The sequence below is a fragment of the Coregonus clupeaformis genome, chromosome 14, assembly GCF_020615455.1.
Source record: "Coregonus clupeaformis isolate EN_2021a chromosome 14, ASM2061545v1, whole genome shotgun sequence".
Classification (NCBI taxonomy): Eukaryota; Metazoa; Chordata; class Actinopteri; order Salmoniformes; family Salmonidae; genus Coregonus; species Coregonus clupeaformis.
Genome location: NC_059205.1, coordinates 45,732,568 through 45,752,350, shown reverse-complemented (window position 1 = coordinate 45,752,350; position 19,783 = coordinate 45,732,568). Strand labels below are relative to the sequence as shown.

Here is a 19,783-nt window from a genome sequence, read left to right as displayed (position 1 = left end):
GCCAAGGGAGTGGGCTCACTCACAATTTTGCCTAAGAACACAGCCATGAATAAAGAATGGTACCAACACATCCTCCGAGAGCAACTTCTCCCAACCATCCAAGAACAGTTTGGTGACGACCAATGCCTTTTCCAGCATGATGGAGCACCTTGCCATAAGGCAAAAGTGATAACTAAGTGGCTCGGGGAACAAAACATCGACATTTTGGGTCCATGGCCAGGAAACTCCCCAGACCTTAATCCCATTGAGAACTTGTGGTCGATCCTCAAGAGGTGGGTGGACAAACAAAAACCCACAAATTCTAACAAACTCCAAGCATTGATTATGCAAGAATGGGCTGCCATCAGTCAGGATGTGGCCCAGAAGTTAATTGACAGCATGCCAGGGCAGATTGCAGAGGTCTTGAAAAATAATGGTCAACACTGCAAATATTGACTCTTTGCATAAACTTAATGTAATTGTCAATAAAAGCCTTTGACACTTATGGAATGCTTGTAATTATACTTCAGTATACCATAGTAACATCTGACAAAAATATCTCAACACTGAAACAGCGAACTTTGAAGACCAATACTTGTGTCACTCAGAACTTTTGACCACAAATGTACACTAAAACCTATGTGAATATGAAGGAAGTACCATGCTTTTAAAAACAACCATTCAGACCCTCAAATTCAATTCACATTGTAGCAGCCCAAATCCCGCCCCTATTATGTAATGTGTTAAGCTATAGTTAAACAAATGATCCCCTCATAGTTACCCTGCCTAGCATAATTTCAATGCTCTGTAGGAATGAGCAACTAAAAGAAGAAACCTATTCACAGGATCAAGGTTATTGTGCTACAATGAAAATAGCTTCTATTAAGAAAAATCTAATTGATTCATCCCTGTACCTTCACCAGCAATCATATCCCACAGGTGTCAAAAATAATGACAACTATAGAGCGCTCCAACACATTTGTTCCTTTTCACACTAGGCATTGACAAAGGTTTCATGTCAATCAAAGGCACCCATCTATTAGCAACAAACTGTTGAGCACATGGCTTTTCCTTATCCAACTTATTAGGACTTTCTATGATAGAGAATTCGAGGACTGAACTGTCTTTTTACAAATATTATTTTAAAAAATAGTGAAAGGAGATAGAAGGAGAAACTGGTGGGCTTTGTAATATATTGCATTATTGTCTTGTCCCAGATTGTGCGGTCCTCTCATCTGGGTTTGTTTGGTCTTCAAGGCTTGTGGTCATCTTGTCTGTTTGTCCTTGATCATCTGTGTGCATGTGTATGCACATATGGGAGTGAGTGTAAATATCTATGTGTGTGTGTTTGTCAGCAGAGTCCCATGCCGGCAGTTTCTCCACCAAGGCTTGGTGGTCCACCTTGACGCTGGCTAGCAGACTGCCCGTGTTGCACGCCGCGCCCGAGTAGTCCATCTCCTTGCCCTTCAGCGTGGTCATGTGACCTCCCAGGGCTGTGAACAGGGCGTTGCCGGCACAGATGTCCCACTTCTTGATGAAGGTCACGTGGATGTACATGTCAGCCTTCTCAATGTCCTCATCACTGGGGTCCAGCAAAGCCAGCACCTTATAGCATATGGAGATTGGAAAATACAAGATCATCACCCACAAAACAGTGAAATAAGTTGTGTAAATACCTGACAGGGTGATATTCCAATCATATAACACATATAAAAAAACTGAAGCCCACAGAAATAGGTATGCTTCTAAAACAAAATAGAAATAGGTATACTTATAAATAAATGGCAAATGAAAGCCTAATCGTATGACGATTTCACGGCTCGCCCAATAGACTACTTCCATGGCCAGATAATGATTAAGAAATTATACATTTGGGTGAACTATTTTCTCACACACACACACACAAAATGCCGTACATGCGCCCCCTGCTGGGAGGATGACTATTGTGTTCCCAAAGGCCTCCTTGATGAAACCATTTACACAAGCAGCCCAATTCTGATCTTTCTAATTGGTCTTTTCCGCAATCAGAACAGCTCTGAAAAAGATCTGATGTGAAAAAGATGTGACATGATTGGTCAAAAGACAGTGGGAAAAAAATAAGAATTGGGCTGCCTGTGTAAGTATCCCAGGTCTAAATCCTGATTAGAGGTTAAAATGAAATAATTTGCTTTGGGCCTTGACTGGACACCTGAATAGCAGAGCTGTGCTCTATGGCCAGTCTATGCCTCCTGTACCATCAGGACACAATGCAGCCATTCACCAACGAAGCCACCTTATAGTGACCTCCCCTCCTGGGTGATGTCTCAAAGGAGTGACTTAGCCCCTGATGTCACTAGTGGTGAACGACTCAAGGATTTTTGGAGTCGACTCCGACTCTTGCTAACGGAGTCGACAATCTCTCGACTCAGACTCAAATTTGACAAAACAGACAAAGACTAGCTAAAATTAGCTACAGCTGCAATGTCAGAGTGTGTGCACGCACACTAATGAACTGGCTGATTGAGTAGCAATGCATATGGAGCCATCTGACAATCTCCACTAAGCAAAATATTCAAGGCTAATCAGTAGCCTACGTCAGCCTAGCTGCCAAGGCAGGTGGTCAAGGAGTTTGAGGAATCTACTCTTTTGGAATAGACTCTCCACCACTAGCTGTCAACAGTCCACTCACTGGTATTTCATTCAGTAGAACAGTGTTGCTCTGTCCTGAGCCCTAATTATGTCTCGCCCCCCTTCTCTCCAAAACTTGCACTCGTTCACTCCCCTCACAGATGTAAAAGCACTAGACTGGTGTAGAAAATATGGTAGACATTTTGTCTACTCACCAATCCAATGCTTTAAACCATTGAGGGGGAGTGACACACCTGTGTATCCTGTGAAAGGTTAGTGGATCACGCCTATGACAGGTTTCCCATCGACAGCCACACACCATGGTCGTGACATACTTGAGCAGGTTCTCTGTCAAAGGGATACAGAGAAAACAATGGGATCAAGAAACAGGACACAGCTTAGGAAACAGAACACTGCTCAGGAAACAGGACACTACTAAGATGGCTACACTGTACCAGAGTCTAGGTAACAACCCCAGTCTCATTTGAAACACCCACATAAAGAGCAGTGGAGCTCACTCTTAGGCTGTGTCTAAATTGTCTTATTTTCATTGTCCTTATCTACATTGAACACCGGAACAACAAGACTGGTGAAAGCTAGCCCATCTGTTGGCCTCCATATTGTTTTGACAGTAGGGCCCCATTTTGACATGGCATTTAACATTCACATTGGAGCCCTGAAAGGCTCTGCATTTGGCCAAAACATTGAATGGTCAAAAGCTGCCCTGAGGGCAGACTTATGTGATCCAGTCCATCCATACCAGTGTGTACTCCTGTAAAAATGCAAGCCTTGAGAGTGGATTTCTGCACAATACCATACCTGTGTACTCCTGAGTGGCGTCCAGGGGGTCTATCCAGACGGTGATAGGCACCTCCCTTCCCCCTCCATGCTTTGCAAAATGTCAGCTGGGATGTCTCATCATGTTCTTCAGAGTTCACCTGCAAGGGGACAGAACACATTATTACACATCAGCTTGTAAAACACATTATGAATACTATGAAGACTAAGGCTGTCCTGTTAGACACGTGGTTATGTTAGTAGGGATGCCATTGACAACCTAAAAGAGAGACCAATGCCTATCATGGTGATTGATGCTGTAAAATAAAAGGGGCAAATATTGCCATATTACCTCAACTCCACGATGATTTCATCATAGAGTTTTTATGCAGTCGATAATGAAAATTATTAAACGCTTACTTTTTATGAAAAAAGTATGGATTTCAGCAAACAAAGGAAGGCACACAACAACAGAGGACAACCATAGGTACAAAGTACGGGTTTAAGATCTGAAATGTTTTAAGTATTGACTGCATAGCGAGTCGGAAGTTCATTTAAAAAACTCTAGTCGGCGCTCAACTCCGTGGATAAAATCATCGTAGAGCTGAGATACTTCGCAAGGGCAAATAAGGGTGTGCCTTTGATTATATTACAACTCTCTGGGGCATAGGCTAGTGGTGTACCATAATCTTATATTGTTTACTTACCGGTAGTCAATGGAACTACTATCAGTTGTTGTATGAATCAGTAAGTAAAGAACAATGTGTGGTACATAGCTAAGTGAGAGCATCAACAAGCTACTCATGTCTCTATTGATTAACATAAATAGTATCTATTTGAGGTCCAATAACGTCCTCCTTACCTGTACATATGGATAGGTGTTCTTGATAAGGTAGTAATGTTACATCTGTCTGTGAGAGTTCAAGTCCGCCAGAGTGAGCTTTTCCCCTTGGTCTTCTCTTCTAAAGTGTTCTCTTCTCGGACTCTCTTCACCTCGCGACCGCCCAGAACTGCAGCCTCTACTGACAGCGCAAGCAGGTCACGGAGGTCCACGGTTCTCTTGGAAGTGTAAGCAGCTATCCGGCTGGATATCACTCCAGCATAGCGGTGGTAGATCACGCTGAGTCACAATAAGCAAAACATGGCCACTCCAAAACGGATTCCCATTGGAGCCATAGGTTTAGTGCATTAGCTAGCTAACGTAGGGTTTTGACCAGAGGTGGCGCCTCCTCTTGACAATGCTTTGCTCCGCTTGAAATTTGCATAAAGTAGAGCAAAGCTCAACTTTTTAGTTCCACTAGCAGGGTTCTCGGCGCTCACCCGCCCACAATCCCCCATATACACTGCTCAAAAAAATAAAGGGAACACTAAAATAACACATCCTAGATCTGAATGAATGAAATAATCTTATTAAATACTTTTTTCTTTACATAGTTGAATGTGCTGACAACAAAATCACACAAAAACTATCAATGGAAATCAAATGTATCAACCCATCGAGGTCTGGATTTGGAGTCACCCTCAAAATTAAAGTCGAAAACTACACTACAGGCGGATCCAACTTTGATGTAATGTCCTTAAAACAAGTCAAAATGAGGCTCAGTAGTGTGTGTGGCCTCCACGTGCCTGTATGACCTCCCTACAACGCCTGGGCATGCTCCTGATGAGGTGGCGGATGGTCTCCTGAGGGATCTCCTCCCAGACCTGGACTAAAGCATCCGCCAACTCCTGGACAGTCTGTGGTGCAACGTGGCGTTGGTGGATGGAGCGAGACATGATGTCCCAGATGTGCTCAATTGGATTCAGGTCTGGGGAACGGGCGGGCCAGTCCATAGCATCAATGCCTTCCTCTTGCAGGAACTGCTGACACACTCCAGCCACATGAGGTCTAGCATTGTCTTGCATTAGGAGGAACCCAGGGCCAACCGCACCAGCATATGGTCTCACAAGGGGTCTGAGGATCTCATCTCGGTACCTAATGGCAGTCAGGCTACCTCTGGCGAGCACATGGAGGGCTGTGTGGCCCCCCAAAGAAATGCCACCCCACACCATGACTGACCCACCGCCAAACCGGTCATGCTGGAGGATGTTGCAGGCAGCAGAATGTTCTCCACGGCGTCTCCAGACTCTGTCACGTCTGTCACGTGCTCAGTGTGAACCTGCTTTCATCTGTGAAGAGCACAGGGCGCCAGTGGCGAATTTGCCAATCTTGGTGTTCTCTGGCAAATGCCAAACGTCCTGCACGCTGTTGGGCTGTAAGCACAACCCCCACCTGTGGACGTCGGGCCCTCCTACCACCCTCATGGAGTCTGTTTGAGCAGACACATGCACATTTGTGGCCTGCTGGAGGTCATTTTGCAGGGCTCTGGCAGTGCTCCTCCTGCTCCTCCTTGCACAAAGGCGGAGGTAGCAGTCCTGCTGCTGGGTTGTTGCCCTCCTACGGCCTCCTCCACGTCTCCTGATGTACTGGCCTGTCTCCTGGTAGCGCCTCCATGCTCTGGACAATACGCTGACAGACACAGCAAACCTTCTTGCCACAGCTCGCATTGATGTGCCATCCTGGATGAGCTGCACTACCTGAGCCACTTGTGTGGGTTGTAGACTCCGTCTCATGCTACCACTAGAGTGAAAGCACTGCCAGCATTCAAAAGTGACCAAAACATCAGCCAGGAAGCATAGGAACTGAGAAGTGGTCTGTGGTCACCACCTGCAAAGCAGTCCTTTATTGGGGGTGTCTTGCTAATTGCCTATAATTTCCACCTGTTGTCTATTCCATTTGCACAACAGCATGTGAAATGTATTGTCAATCAGTGTTGCTTCCTAAGTGGACAGTTTGATTTCACAGAAGTGTGATTGACTTGGAGTTACATTGTGTTGTTTAAGTGTTCCCTTTATTTTTTTGAGCAGTGTATTTTCTCTGGGTGCCCAAATTGAAAACAGTAATTTGCCTTGCTGTCCCGGATGTAGCGTTTTCGCCCGCCAAAAATCGCCAAATTTGCAATTTGTACGGCGTTCACGTTCTAGTCGGGAATTACCGATTTAACTGGTCGTAGTTCCGCGTTCAACCAGTTAGCAAGTCAGACATTTCAGAGTTTCCTAGTTCCGACTAGCATATGAACATGGACTGTGGGCATAGTCAAAGTTCAAAGGTAAATTATTGTTTCTTTTTCGGGTCATGCATATCACTTGGCCTTTCAAAAAATTTTCTTTCCATCAAGTTAAAGTTTACATTTTGTTCATTTAGCTTTTAGTCTTATCCAGAATGTGAGTGCATTCAAATCAAATCAAATTGTATTTGTCACATACACATGTTTAGCAGATGTTATTGCGGGTGTAGCGAAATGCTTGTGCTTCTAGCTCCAACAGTGCAGTAATATCTAACACATAATATCTAACAATTTCACAACATATACCCTATACATACAAATCTAAGTAAGGAATGGAATTAACAATATATACATATATGGACGAGCAATGACAGAGCTGCATGGACGAAGATACAGTAGAATATTATAGAAAACAGTATATACATATGAGATGAGTAATGCAAGATATGTAAACATTATTAAAGTGACTAGTGTTCCATTTCTTAAAGTGGCCAGTGATTTCTATAGGCAGCAGCAGCCTCTAATGTGCTAGTGATGGCTATTTAACAGTCTGATGGGGTGAACAGGCAGTGGCTTGGGTGGTTGATGTCCTTGATGATCTTTTTGGCCTTCCTCCGGTAATGCGTTTGGCAGACTGCACCACCCTCTGGAGAGCCCTGCGGTTGCGGGCGGTGGAGTTGCCGTACCAGGCGGCAATACAGCCCAACAGGATGCTCTCAATTGTGCATCTGTAAAAGTTTGTGAGGGTTTTAGGTGCCAAGCCAAATTTCTTTAGCCTCCTGAGGTTGAAGAGGCTCTGTTGCGCCTTCTTCACCACACTGTCTGCGTGGGTGGACCATTTCAGTTTGTCAGTGATGTGTACGCCAAGGAACTTGAAGCTTTCCACCTTCTCCATTGCGGTCCCGTCGATGTAGATAGGGGTAAGACACAGTCATTGCTAGTAAAAACTTTCCTGATAGTGCTAGTAAGAATAGACAAGTGTTAGTGCAAAGCCTTTTTTAACTCCGTATTTTAACGTACATAACACATTTTTTACACACTTATTGACATATTTATTAGTGAATTCCTAGTTATTAGCTGGGTCAATATCACCATAAGGTGCCTTTGAGACTTCCCCATTTCCCCCCCCCAAAAGCTGAGATTTTCCATTGAACTTCATATTCATTGTATTAAGTATATGTTATGCTGTTAGAAATGCATATTGGTCAAGCTCCCACACTTTTTATAAATTAACTGCAAGCAGACAATTTACATGCAAACCACAAAATATGTCCACCCTGTCATGGACAATTTCAAAGCAGAATAAATACATTGTAATTAGATAGTGATTATAAAACGTACATTTTCAGAAAACTATTTAGTCACTTTCTCAACAATATATTTTAGTTTATGGGAAAAGTATTTGGATAATAATGAAATTATGGCAAACTATTTGTTTCTCTATAAAATCTGCGAGAGTTGCACTTTCTTTTCTAAATAAAATCTAACAAAAAGATATCTGGTCAAACTTTCAAACAATACTATTTGGCCCTCATTTGTTTATAAAGGAATCACACAAAAGATTTTGCTAACTTGTGAAAATAATTTGTTTATTTTCATAGAACATGAAAATAACAGGGTGGACAGTGACATGACAGGGTGGACCCTGGGCATGACAGAGTGGACACGTTGTGAAATGTCATTGAATGGCCTCATAAATGCAAGGAACAATGCAAGAAAATGATGTAAAAATGCCTTTTCCCATGTAGGGGGAAATTACAAGTTGAACAGACTGTTTTTGATCCACTCTACCTGCATGCAGCCACTGAATAAAGATGCCCAAAATGAGACATTAATGTGGCCTTCTAGCGTTAAACTCTGTACATCATTCTGCACAGTGAAAGTTAAACATTCAACTGTAGAACAAGAAGAAAAATGTTTTTTAAGTGGAGAACAGTTGATTTGAAAAAACAGAATATTACAGAAAGGTCACTTGGACGCATCTCCAAACAGTCTCTCCCTTTCTGCAGAGACATGGCTCAGTTCTGCAGTTGCTGTTCCACATACTTCCATGCAGACACTTCAATCTGTACAGAGCGCTTGTTCAGAGCCTGTGGTTCTGGTATTAGGCAAAGTACCTGCCAGTCATGGTACCAACAGATGTCGTCCCGAAGACTTGGCCATTTGAACTTGTTTATGCCATGGCGTTGCATACACTTAACTTTCACACTGTGCCCTTCTGCATCCATGATGATACCTGGGTATGCTTCATTGTCATAATTAACGACGCACCAGTCTCCAATGTGCTTTACCTCAATCATTTCTGGTCTCCTAGGATTATCTGGTGTCTTTCAACATGCTGGGGACTTGTCAGATGAAACAGGAACATTAGCTAGAGTGACCTCTTGAAGGTTAAAGCAGGGGCAGTCCAAAACACCTTCCTCCCTTTTACACAGACATGAAATGTCTCTGTATTTCATTTGGCCGGGTGTCAGACTGATAGCTTGGTGGATTCTCATAGTGCCTTTTATGGCACTGGCCCTGTTTCTGGCTCTGGCTTGACTTTTTGCCTCTCTCCATTTCTTTCTTTTTGCCCTCTTCTCTCTCTCTCACTGAGCTCATTGACACCCTTCTTCTTTCCAGTCTCTCTGTCTTTTTTCCATTTGACCCTTTCTTTCTCAAGGTACTTTCTTCTTCTGTCTGGGTCAGCATCACGACGTTCCCGATATCTCCTTGCTATCTCAGCTCCTTTTGATCTCATTCCTTGAAAAAGACGATTCAAAATGTTCCCTTACACACTTTAATTGGCAGTCCCGGTAAACTAGGCTTGCATTATCAAACTAGGTTTGCTGATACCGATATCGCCAAAAAAATTGTCCATATTGTCCATTCTTACTATGTATAGCATGTACTGTTATAAAATGTGTGTAATAGCCGTTGTAATATGTGTAACATTATCAGTATGTGGCCTAAACTATGCACATGTCCTTCCTGTCATGAACCATGTCCACCCTGTCATGGAAGGCTTGCTGACAGGGTGGACAATGACAGGGTGGACATTTTTGGCTAATGTTAGCATTTAATGAGCACATGGTGGACCTTCACTTAGCAACATACTACAGTTAGCAAGCTGACTGTGTACTGTTTTACAAATATATTTCAAAGTTCTGATAGGTTTTTCTATCAATTGATATTTCACTATAACAGAGTGGACATGTTAAGCTTGACAACATCCAACTACACACATAATATGATGAAAAATATTAAACATAAGTGTAAATACTTACTCTGCAACTAGACACTGCTTCAGCCTTCATTGAAGAAAGACAAAATGCTCGTAGTGATGTCACTGAAAACATCAGTGGGTTTCTTAAAGGGTCAGTTACCCCATAATGACAGGGTGGACAGCAATTTCAGGGACACATGCAAAAAGTTCAATATGATTATGAAAATACAATATACATTATCAAAATTACTTGTTTTATCAAATAACTTATTGTGGACAGTAAAACCATGTAAAAAAAAATTGGATTTAGTATCATTTAACCACTTATTACACACACTGTAGTTAGCAGAGCAGTGTGTGGGACATGCCAAAATCACGTACATCCAATGAAAAAAAAATTCTGAAGGAAACACTTTTTTAGAGACTTATCATTCTACTGATATGTGTGCAAATGTTTGGCCACTTATAATAAGACCTCAGACTTTCATTATTCTGCTACATTTTCATGATGACTGAGTGAGTCTGATGAGGACACCAAAGGCACCTCATAGTGATATTGACTCAGCTATACAAATTATTGCTTTTTATTTAACCGTGCTTCCAACCACTAGATGTCAGCAAATACTACAAGGTCTATCAACAGTGTCCACTTATTTTACATTATTTGTAGAAGAGGACAGACTTGGCAGAGAGCAAACACTATATTGAGTTACCATGATCCATATGCAGGCTTGATTGATTCAGCAATACCTTCAATACATCATCCCTGTACATGACTCCCTGTCAAAAAATAAAAGGTTAAATATAAACCCCTCGTGTCTATTAGGATACATCAAATTTCACCAAGGCTGGAAACTTGACTCCTTCCCAGAATGGGTTAATTTGTGTCTTAGCACATAGTGATTCGTAAGGAAGGAAAACAAATTGATCCTGGCCTAAGACAATTCCCTACCTGGTCTGAACCTGTGTAGCTCATTTGTAAAAAAATATATATATATATACAGTGGGGAAAAAAAGTATTTAGTCAGCCACCAATTGTGCAAGTTCTCCCACTTAAAAAGATGAGAGAGGCCTGTAATTTTCATCATAGGTACACGTCAACTATGACAGACAAATTGAGAAAAGAAAATCCAGAAAATCACATTGTAGGATTTTTTTATGAATTTATTTGCAACTTATGGTGGAAAATAAGTATTTGGTCACCTACAAACAAGCAAGATTTCTGGCTCTCACAGACCAGTAACTTCTTCTTTAAGAGGCTCCTCTGTCCTCCACTCGTTACCTGTATTAATGGCACCTGTTTGAACTTGTTATCAGTATAAAAGACACCTGTCCACAACCTCAAACAGTCACACTCCAAACTCCACTATGGCCAAGACCAAAGAGCTGTCAAAGGACACCAGAAAAAAAATTGTAGACCTGCACCAGGCTGGGAAGACTGAATCTGCAATAGGTAAGCAGCTTGGTTTGAAGAAATCAACTGTGGGAGCAATTATTAGGAAATGGAAGACATACAAGACCACTGATAATCTCCCTCGATCTGGGGCTCCACGCAAGATCTCACCCGTGGGGTCAAAATGATCACAAGAACAGTGAGCAAAAATCCCAGAACCACACGGGGGGACCTAGTGAATGACCTGCAGAGAGCTGGGACCAAAGTAACAAAGCCTACCATCAGTAACACACTACGCCGCCAGGGACTCAAATCCTGCAGTGCTAGACGTGTCCCCCTGCTTAAGCCAGTACATGTCCAGGCCCGTCTGAAGTTTGCTAGAGTGCATCCAGAAGAGGATTGGGAGAAAGTCACATGGTCAGATGAAACCAAAATAGAACTTTTTTGGTAAAAACTCAACTTGTCGTGTTTGGAGGACAAAGAATGCTGAGTTGCATCCAAAGAACACCATACCTACTGTGAAGCATGGGAGTAAAAACATCATACTTTGGGGCTGTTTTTCTGCAAAGGGACCAGGACGACTGATCCGTGTAAAGGAAAAAATGAATGGAGCCATGTATCGTGAGATTTTGAGTGAAAACCTCCTTCCATCAGCAAGGGCATTGAAGATGAAACGTGGCTGGGTCTTTCAGCATGACAATGATCCCAAACACACCGCCCGGGCAACGAAGGAGTGGCTTCGTAAGAAGCATTTCAAGCTGTCCTGGAGTCTCCAGATCTCAACCCCATAGAAAATCTTTGGAGGGAGTTGAAAGTCCGTGTTGCCCAGCGACAGCCCCAAAACATCACTGCTCTAGAGGAGATCTGCATGGAGGAATGGGCCAAAATACCAGCAACAGTGTGTGAAAACCTTGTGAAGACTTACAGAAAACGTTTGACCTGTGTCATTGCCAACAAAGGGTATATAACAAAGTATTGAGAAACTTTTGATATTGACCAAATACTTATTTTCCACCATAATTTGCAAATAATTCATTAAAAATGTGATTTTCTGGATTTTTTTTTCTCATTTTGTCTGTCATAGTTGACGTGTACCTATGATGAAAATTACAGGCCTCTCTCATCTTTTTAAGTGGGAGAACTTGCACAATTGGTGGCTGACTAAATACTTTTTTTCCCCACTGTAAATATATATATATATATATATATATATATATATATATATTTAAAAAACAGTATTTAATCTGAATGTCAAGCACAAATGCCGGCCTACGTGGGCCTCTCTATAATGATGCTATATAGGTTACCCCATGGGGATAGGGGCATCTTTTACTGTGTCTGTGGTAAACAGTCATTTGTCTGTTTCAGCCTCTTCCTGGCCTCCTGTCTTCCAGCCCCATACATGTCATCCCAAGGAGGGTGCTGTGTGAAGAGGGGGTTTGATCTGTGTGTGTGTGACAGAGAGAGAGGGGACCATGTGTTTGCTGGTGTGATCAAGGAACAGTCTCGAGTCATTGAAGCAGTGTAGCCGTCAGGATTTCATAGCAATGATTGAGGCAGGAATAAGGTGAAATATGCACCCCTGCACCCATAGAAATGTGTATGGGTTTTTGACTTACAATCCTTTCAGCTGATGTAAAAGGGTCATAAGTCAAAAACCCATACACATTTCTATGGGTGCAGGGCTGCATATTTCACCTAATTCCTGCCTCAATCATTGCTATGTGAGAAGCTGTTGCTGAAAAGGGGGCTCTACTCAATTTGTTGACACACGGATGTCAAAATCATGTTGTACTCATCCTTACAGCATCACATTCATCTCTACAAGAGCTAGATTTTTACACTAAATATGCTACCAAGGAAAACTAGACATTCCCTCTATCCCAGTGGTTTTCAAACTGTGGTCTGCAAATTTCTTTAAAGATTATTTTGTAGAATTTTAATTTTAGTGTGTGATTTTCTTTCTTCCAATAATAATAAAAGTTTGGAGTATTAATGGAATTACAAGCAATTTTACATTACTTTTCACAATACAAATTGTTTATAATAACAATAATAGGTATTTAATCTGTTACATTCCCTGATCAAATTTAGTCTAAATTTGTTCGGCAAGATATTTAATGTTAAAAAAATTCTGCGACTCCGCGATAGTGGTTCTCTAGAGCTTTTGACGGTGATTTGTTGGCCCCGGAACAGAAAATGTTGGGAACCGCTGTTCTATCCATTACACATAGGAATGTTATGAAAGATACATCCTTAGAGATTCAACTTTTGAACCTGAGACCTTTGATTTCTTCATTGTTTACATCAAAGGAACACACATTTGGGTGCAACAGAGACCATAATGTATCATCCGAACACTGGTATTGTCTACCCTCCTATGGTTCACATGACCTGCTCACCTGATGGCAAAATACCCTATCACTAGGACCTAGAGTTTTTCCTGGTCAGTTAATTTGGTCAGGCATAACTCTTGGCCTTACTTATAAGACGTCTCATTATATATGGAGCCTTCCCAACAGCTAAAACCTGACTGAGTGACTGGGGCCCTAAAGCAATAGTGTAGGGAACCTCAATGGTTAAAGTAACTGTCCAGTGTTTCCAGATTTCTATGAAATATTATCTTTAATTAATTACAATATGAGTGAAATAGTTTTCCTTTCAATTAGTTTTAATTAAGTACGTACAGTGCATTCTGAAAGTATTCTGACCTTCACTTTTCCACATTTTCTTACATTACAGCCTTATTCTAAAATTGATTAAATACATTTTTTTCCTCAATCTACACACAATACCCCATAATGATGAAGCGAAAACAGGTTTTTTAGAAATGTTCGCAAATGTATTAAAAATAAAAAACAGAAATACCTTATTTACATAAGTATTCAGACCCTTTGCTATGAGTCTCGAAATTGAGCTCAGGTGCATCCTGTTTCCATTGATCATCCTTGAGATGTTTCTACAACTTCATTGGAGTCCACCTGTGGTAAATCCAATTGATTGGACATGATTTGGAAAGGCACACCTGTCTATATAAGGTCCCACAGTTGACAGTGCATGTCAGAGCAAAAACCAAGCCATGAGGTCTAAGGAATTGTCCATAGACCTCAGAGACAGGATTGTGATGAGGCACAGATCTGGGGAAGGGTACAAAAACATTTCTGCAGCATTGAAGGTCCCCAAGAACACAGTAGCCTCCATCATTCTTAAATGGAAGAAGTTTGGAACCACCAAGACTCTTCCTAGAGCTGGCCGCCCGGCCAAACTGAGAAATCGGGGGAGAAGGGCCTTGGTCAGGGAGGTGACCAAGAACCCAATGGTCACTGACAGAGCTCCAGAGTTCCTCTGTGGAGATGGAAGAACCTTCCAGAAGGGCAACCATCTCTGCAGCACTTCACCAATCAGGCCTTTATGGTAGAGTGGCCAGAAGGAAGCCACTCCTCAGTAAAAGGCACATGACAGCCCGCACCAAAAGGACTCTCAGACCATGAGAAACAAGATTCTCTGGTCTGATGAAACCAAGATTGAACACTTTGGCCTGAATGCCAAGCGTCATTTCTGGAGGAAACCTGGCACCATCCCTACGGTGAAGCATGGTGGCGGCAGCATCATGCTGTGGGGATGTTTTTCAGCGGCAGGGACTGGGAGACTAGTCAGGATCGAGGGGAAGATGAACGGAGCAAAGTACAGAGAGATCCTTGATGAAAACCTGCTCCAGAGCACTCAGGACCTCAGACTGGGGTGAAGGTTCACCTTCCAACAGGACAACGACCTTAAGCACACAGCCAAGACAACGCAGGAGTTGCTTCGGGACAAGTCTCAATGTCCTTGAGTGGCCCAGCCAGAGCCCGATCAAACATCTCTGGAGAGACCTGAAAATAGCTGTGCAGCGACGTTCCCCGTCCAACCTGACAGAGCTTGAGAGGATCTGCAGAGAATAATGAGAGAAACTCCCCAAATACAGGGGTGCCAAGCTTGTAGCATCATACCCAAGAAGACTCGAGGCTGTAATCGCTGCCAAAGGTGCCTCAACAAATTACTGAGTAAAGGGTCTGAATACTTATGTAAATGTGATATTTCAGTTTTGTATTTTTAATACATTTGCAAAGATTTCTAAACCTGTTTTTGCTTTGTCATTATGGGGTATTGTGTGTAGATTGATGAGGGGGAAAAAACAATTGAATCCATTTTAAAATGAGGCTGTAACGTAAAAAATAGTTTGGAAAAAGTCAAGGGGTCTGAATACTTTCCGAATGCATTGGATATATATTTTTTACCCTTATTTTACCAGGTAGATTAAGTATGTTAAAAAGCATATTTTCTGTGTTGGAATGGTGTGGGCATACTCTAACGACAGAATGGCGTGGGCCTATACAAGTTATTAAAAATATTCATACGAGTAGACCGCTGATTGGCCAGCTCATTTTCCTCGATGACATCATCCTCTATGAGAAAATAGCAAGCATTTTTGAAATGGTCTGTTTGAGATACAAGTTTGAGGTGGGTTTAAAAAAAAATGTTTTTTCTCTGATTTATGCTTTGGCCACAAATACGAGCATAGGATGAGTCAACAAAATTATTTGGGTATGAGTTAACAGAATATTAACTTTTAAAAGTGAGATTTTCACTGGACAGTTACTTTAACACTGGGAGTGGCCTTTTTCCCTTCCAGTTAAGCGGCGCCTCACTGAAAGATTGATTATTCCCACCACTTAACACACAACTGCAGCTATGGAGCTCAGTGGAGGAGACTCCATGATGGTGGTGGTGACAGCATGTTTCTGAGTTAAGGAGTCTGTCAGCTGTTTACTCAGAGCTAAACGTCTCCTCTCTGTTTCGCACAGCGGATGGGCTTTGGCTAAGCTGCCGCAGTTGAGTAGAATGACTCAGAAGGCTTAAAAAGAAGGGTCCATCTTTCTACTGTGTGTGCAGGAGTGTGGGAGGAGAGAAGCTGACGAATCCAATAGCCTGCCAGAGATGCTAGAGTGGACCCTCAGCACAGAGAGTGGGTTTTTACACAAAAAAAATAAATAAATATAAACCCAACATGCAACAATTTCAAAGGTTTTACTGAGTTACAGTTCATATAAGGAAATCAGTCAACTGAAATAAATTCATTAGGCCCTAGTCTATGGATTTCACGACTGGGAATACAGATATGCATCTGTTGGTCACAGATACCTTAAAAAAAAAAGTAGAGGCGTGGATCAGAAAACCAGTCAGTATCTGGTGTGACACCATTTCATGCAGCGCAACACATCTCCTTCGCATAGAGTTGATTAGGCTGTTGGAATGTTGTCCCACTCCTCTTCAATGGCTGTGCGAAGTTGCTGGATATTGGCAGGAACTGGAACACGCTGTCATACACATCAATCCAGAGCATCCCAAACATGCTCAATGGGTGACATGTCTGGTGAGTATGCAGGCCATGGAAGAACTGGGACATTTTCAGCTTCTAGGTATTGTGTACAGATCCTTGCGACATTATCATGCTGAAACATGAGGTGATGGCGGTGGATAAATGGAACGACAATGGGCCTCAGGATCTCGTCACGGTATCTCTGTGCATTCAAATTGCCATCAATAAAATGCAATTGTGTTCGTTGTCTGTAGCTTATGCCTGCCATTCCTGCAGTCAGCATGCCAATTGCATACTCCTTTAAAACTTGAAATATCTGTGGCATTGTGTTGTATAACAAAACAGCACATTTTAGAGTGGCCTTTTGTTGTCGCCAGCACAAGGTGCACCTGTGTAATGATCATGCTGTTGAATCAGCTTCTTGATATGCCACACCTGTCAGGTGAATGGATTACCTTGGCAAAGGAGAAATGCTCACTAACAGGGACGTCAACAAATTTCTGCACAAAATTTGAGAGAAATAAGCCTTTTGTGCGTATGGAGCATTTCTGGGATCTTTTATTACAGCTCATGAAACATTGGACCAACACTTTACATATTGCATTTATATTTTTGTTCAGTATATTCAACTTTCTGTGACTATTAGAGCTACAGCTTTGTCAGGTTTCACTTCATTTTAGTGTCCAACTAACCAAATAGAAGCTGTTTGTTTTGCGTCTTATGAGGTTGTTGTTTGATCCTATGACGTTGAAATAGGCCCTACTTTAGCTGAATGTAGGCTACAGTTAATTTAAAGGTTCTACATTTTCTGGGCATCCAAGCTCAGGGGGTTGTCAAACACTCATATTTACTGTCTTGGCAGCTGTACTTTTCCAGATACTAGGCCATCTAAACGGTATCCTAGAAGTATCCTGGCAGCACACCAGGAGACAGAAGCTACCATTTGAGACTCCAGGGTGGGGCTGAGGTCATGGTGAGGTCATGCTGTTCTTAAAACAACCAGTTGTGAGTAGATGATGACCGGGAATGTCTCTCCAGAGAATACTGTAGCAGCTATAACCACATTGACCACATTTACATGCGCACAGTATTCCGGATAATAGCTCATATTCCTGTTAAAGGTGTAATATGCAGAAATCTCTCCACCATTTCCTGGTAGTTCGCCTAATTTTGGTTTATGTGGCAAAACAAGCAAGCAGTGTAGAGAGTCATTGTACCATCTAAACCGCTGTGGAATATATTTTAAATTTTCATAGAAATAGCGCACATAGAACAAATCTTCCGCTTCTTAGACTTTCTTTCAATGAGAATGACAGATCTATAACTCACATGTATGTGAATTTGGTCAGGTCGCCCAAAAAGTTACATATTGGAGCTTTAAGGTCTAATTCAGGATAAACTGTTTAAATGCATCTTTGATATCCGCTCACAAGTATCCCTGTATCCATGAATAAACAGAATATTCTTAATATGCCCAGGGACAGCGGAATGATTTTTTGACACAGGGTGCGGGGGAAAAAAGTTAAGCCTAGGTTTCTGCTTAAGATTTCCGACATTAGGTAGGCTATTTGTTAGTCAACTTGTCTATAATTAGATACAGTACATGCAGTTTCATCATTACTTGATGCTCTACAACAGGGATCATCAACTATTTGGCATGGGTCCTCAAATCCTCAAAAAGTTATACAGCTGCACCATCAAGAGCATCCTGACTGGTTGCATCATTGCCTGGTATGGCAACTACTCGGCCTCCGACCGCAAGGCACTACAGAGGGTAGTGTGTACGGCCCAGTACATCACTGGGGCCAAGCTTCCTGCCATCCAGGACCTCTATACCAGGCACTGTCAGAGGAAAGCCTCCAAAGACTCCAGCCACCCTAGTCATAGACTGTTCTCTCTGCTACCGCACGGCAAGCGGTACCGGAGCGCCAAGTCTAGGTCCAAAAGGCTTTTTAACAGCTTCTACCCTCAAGCCATAAGACTCCTGAAGAGCTAATCATGGCTACCCGGACTATTTGCACTGCCCCCCCCCCAAACCCCCTCTTTTAAACTGCTGCAACTCTGTTTATTATTTATGCATAGTCACTTTAACTCTACCCACATGTACATATTACCCGGTGCCCTCTGTACCGGTACCCCGTTATTTTATTTTACTGCTGCTCTTTAATAATTAGCTATTTTTAATTTTTAACTTAACACTTTTTTACATTTTCTTAAAAACTGCATTGTTGGTTAAGGGCTTGTAAGTAAGCATTTCACTGTTGTATTCGGCGCATGTGGCAAATAAAATTTGATTTGATTTAGATTCAGTCGCGTGACGATTTTTTCTTGAGCGGATGGCCAGAACATAATTACAAATAATTTGTAGATTGCAAATTGACTGCAAGAAGCCCAAACAGATATAATATTTGACTAAAACAATCATTTTGAACCTTGCTTATATGATCATATATCTCGCTATTATACGTGGGAATACTTTGGAACAGATTTCCCCCCAAAAAAATCACTTGGAGCTGATTTGCTGGTGGTTTTACAGTCTTTTATGTCCAACAATATAAATTTTTTTCTCAGAAAACTTAGGGGGACAAATAAAATCACCAGCGTGCACGGTCCGTGGGCCGCCAGTTGGGGAACACTGCTCTAGAGTACTAAATAAAGCCTTGCTCACCAGAATGTCATAAATTGATAGAATTAATGCATTATCAACAATATAGTTGACATCGGTAAAGTTCTCTCTTTAATTTCTGCTTCTCTCGTGGAGCGAAAGACGGTTAGGGACCAGGGAGATCTTCAGTGCAAAATGTCCAAATGACATCAGTTTGTTGACCGGTTTTAAGGAAATGGAAATCTGTGAAAACGATCCAACATGTTTCTGATAGTATTTCACTTAATCTTGGATGCATATGTTATGTGGTTAAAAGTGAAATACTGTCAGCTTTTGTGTTGCTGAAAAAAAATGGCACGTTTAGGCTGCACAACGAATATTCACATTTATTTTAAAGATGAAAGAAATTCATCTTATTTCTCCACTCCTGTTCCCGAGACATTAACATTTGGTCTATAATTTTACAGCACTTCATTCTGCGGGAGTTAATATTATAATAGGCTACGTGAGAGGCCTACAATCAGTGTCCATCTGAACTTCAAAAGTGATACTATTTGAAACTGAGCATGCGCAGACCGCAAAAACAACAGTAAATGGGATAATATGTTTACATGCCACAGTATCCCATCTAAGATCAGCATATCCCAGGCATCTTATTCAGATTTCTCAAAATCGGGATACAAGCTTATTCGCTTATTTATTTTAAACAGGAAATTATGTTTACATGCATCAACTCAAAAACAGAATACTT

At 41.8% G+C, this 19,783-nt stretch overlaps 1 pseudogene; it reads right to left on the bottom strand.

Moving 5' to 3' along the window:
* Window positions 1–519: 519 nt before the first annotated feature.
* LOC121581696 lies at window positions 520–4,583 on the bottom strand (annotated as a pseudogene).
* Window positions 4,584–19,783: the final 15,200 nt, after the last annotated feature.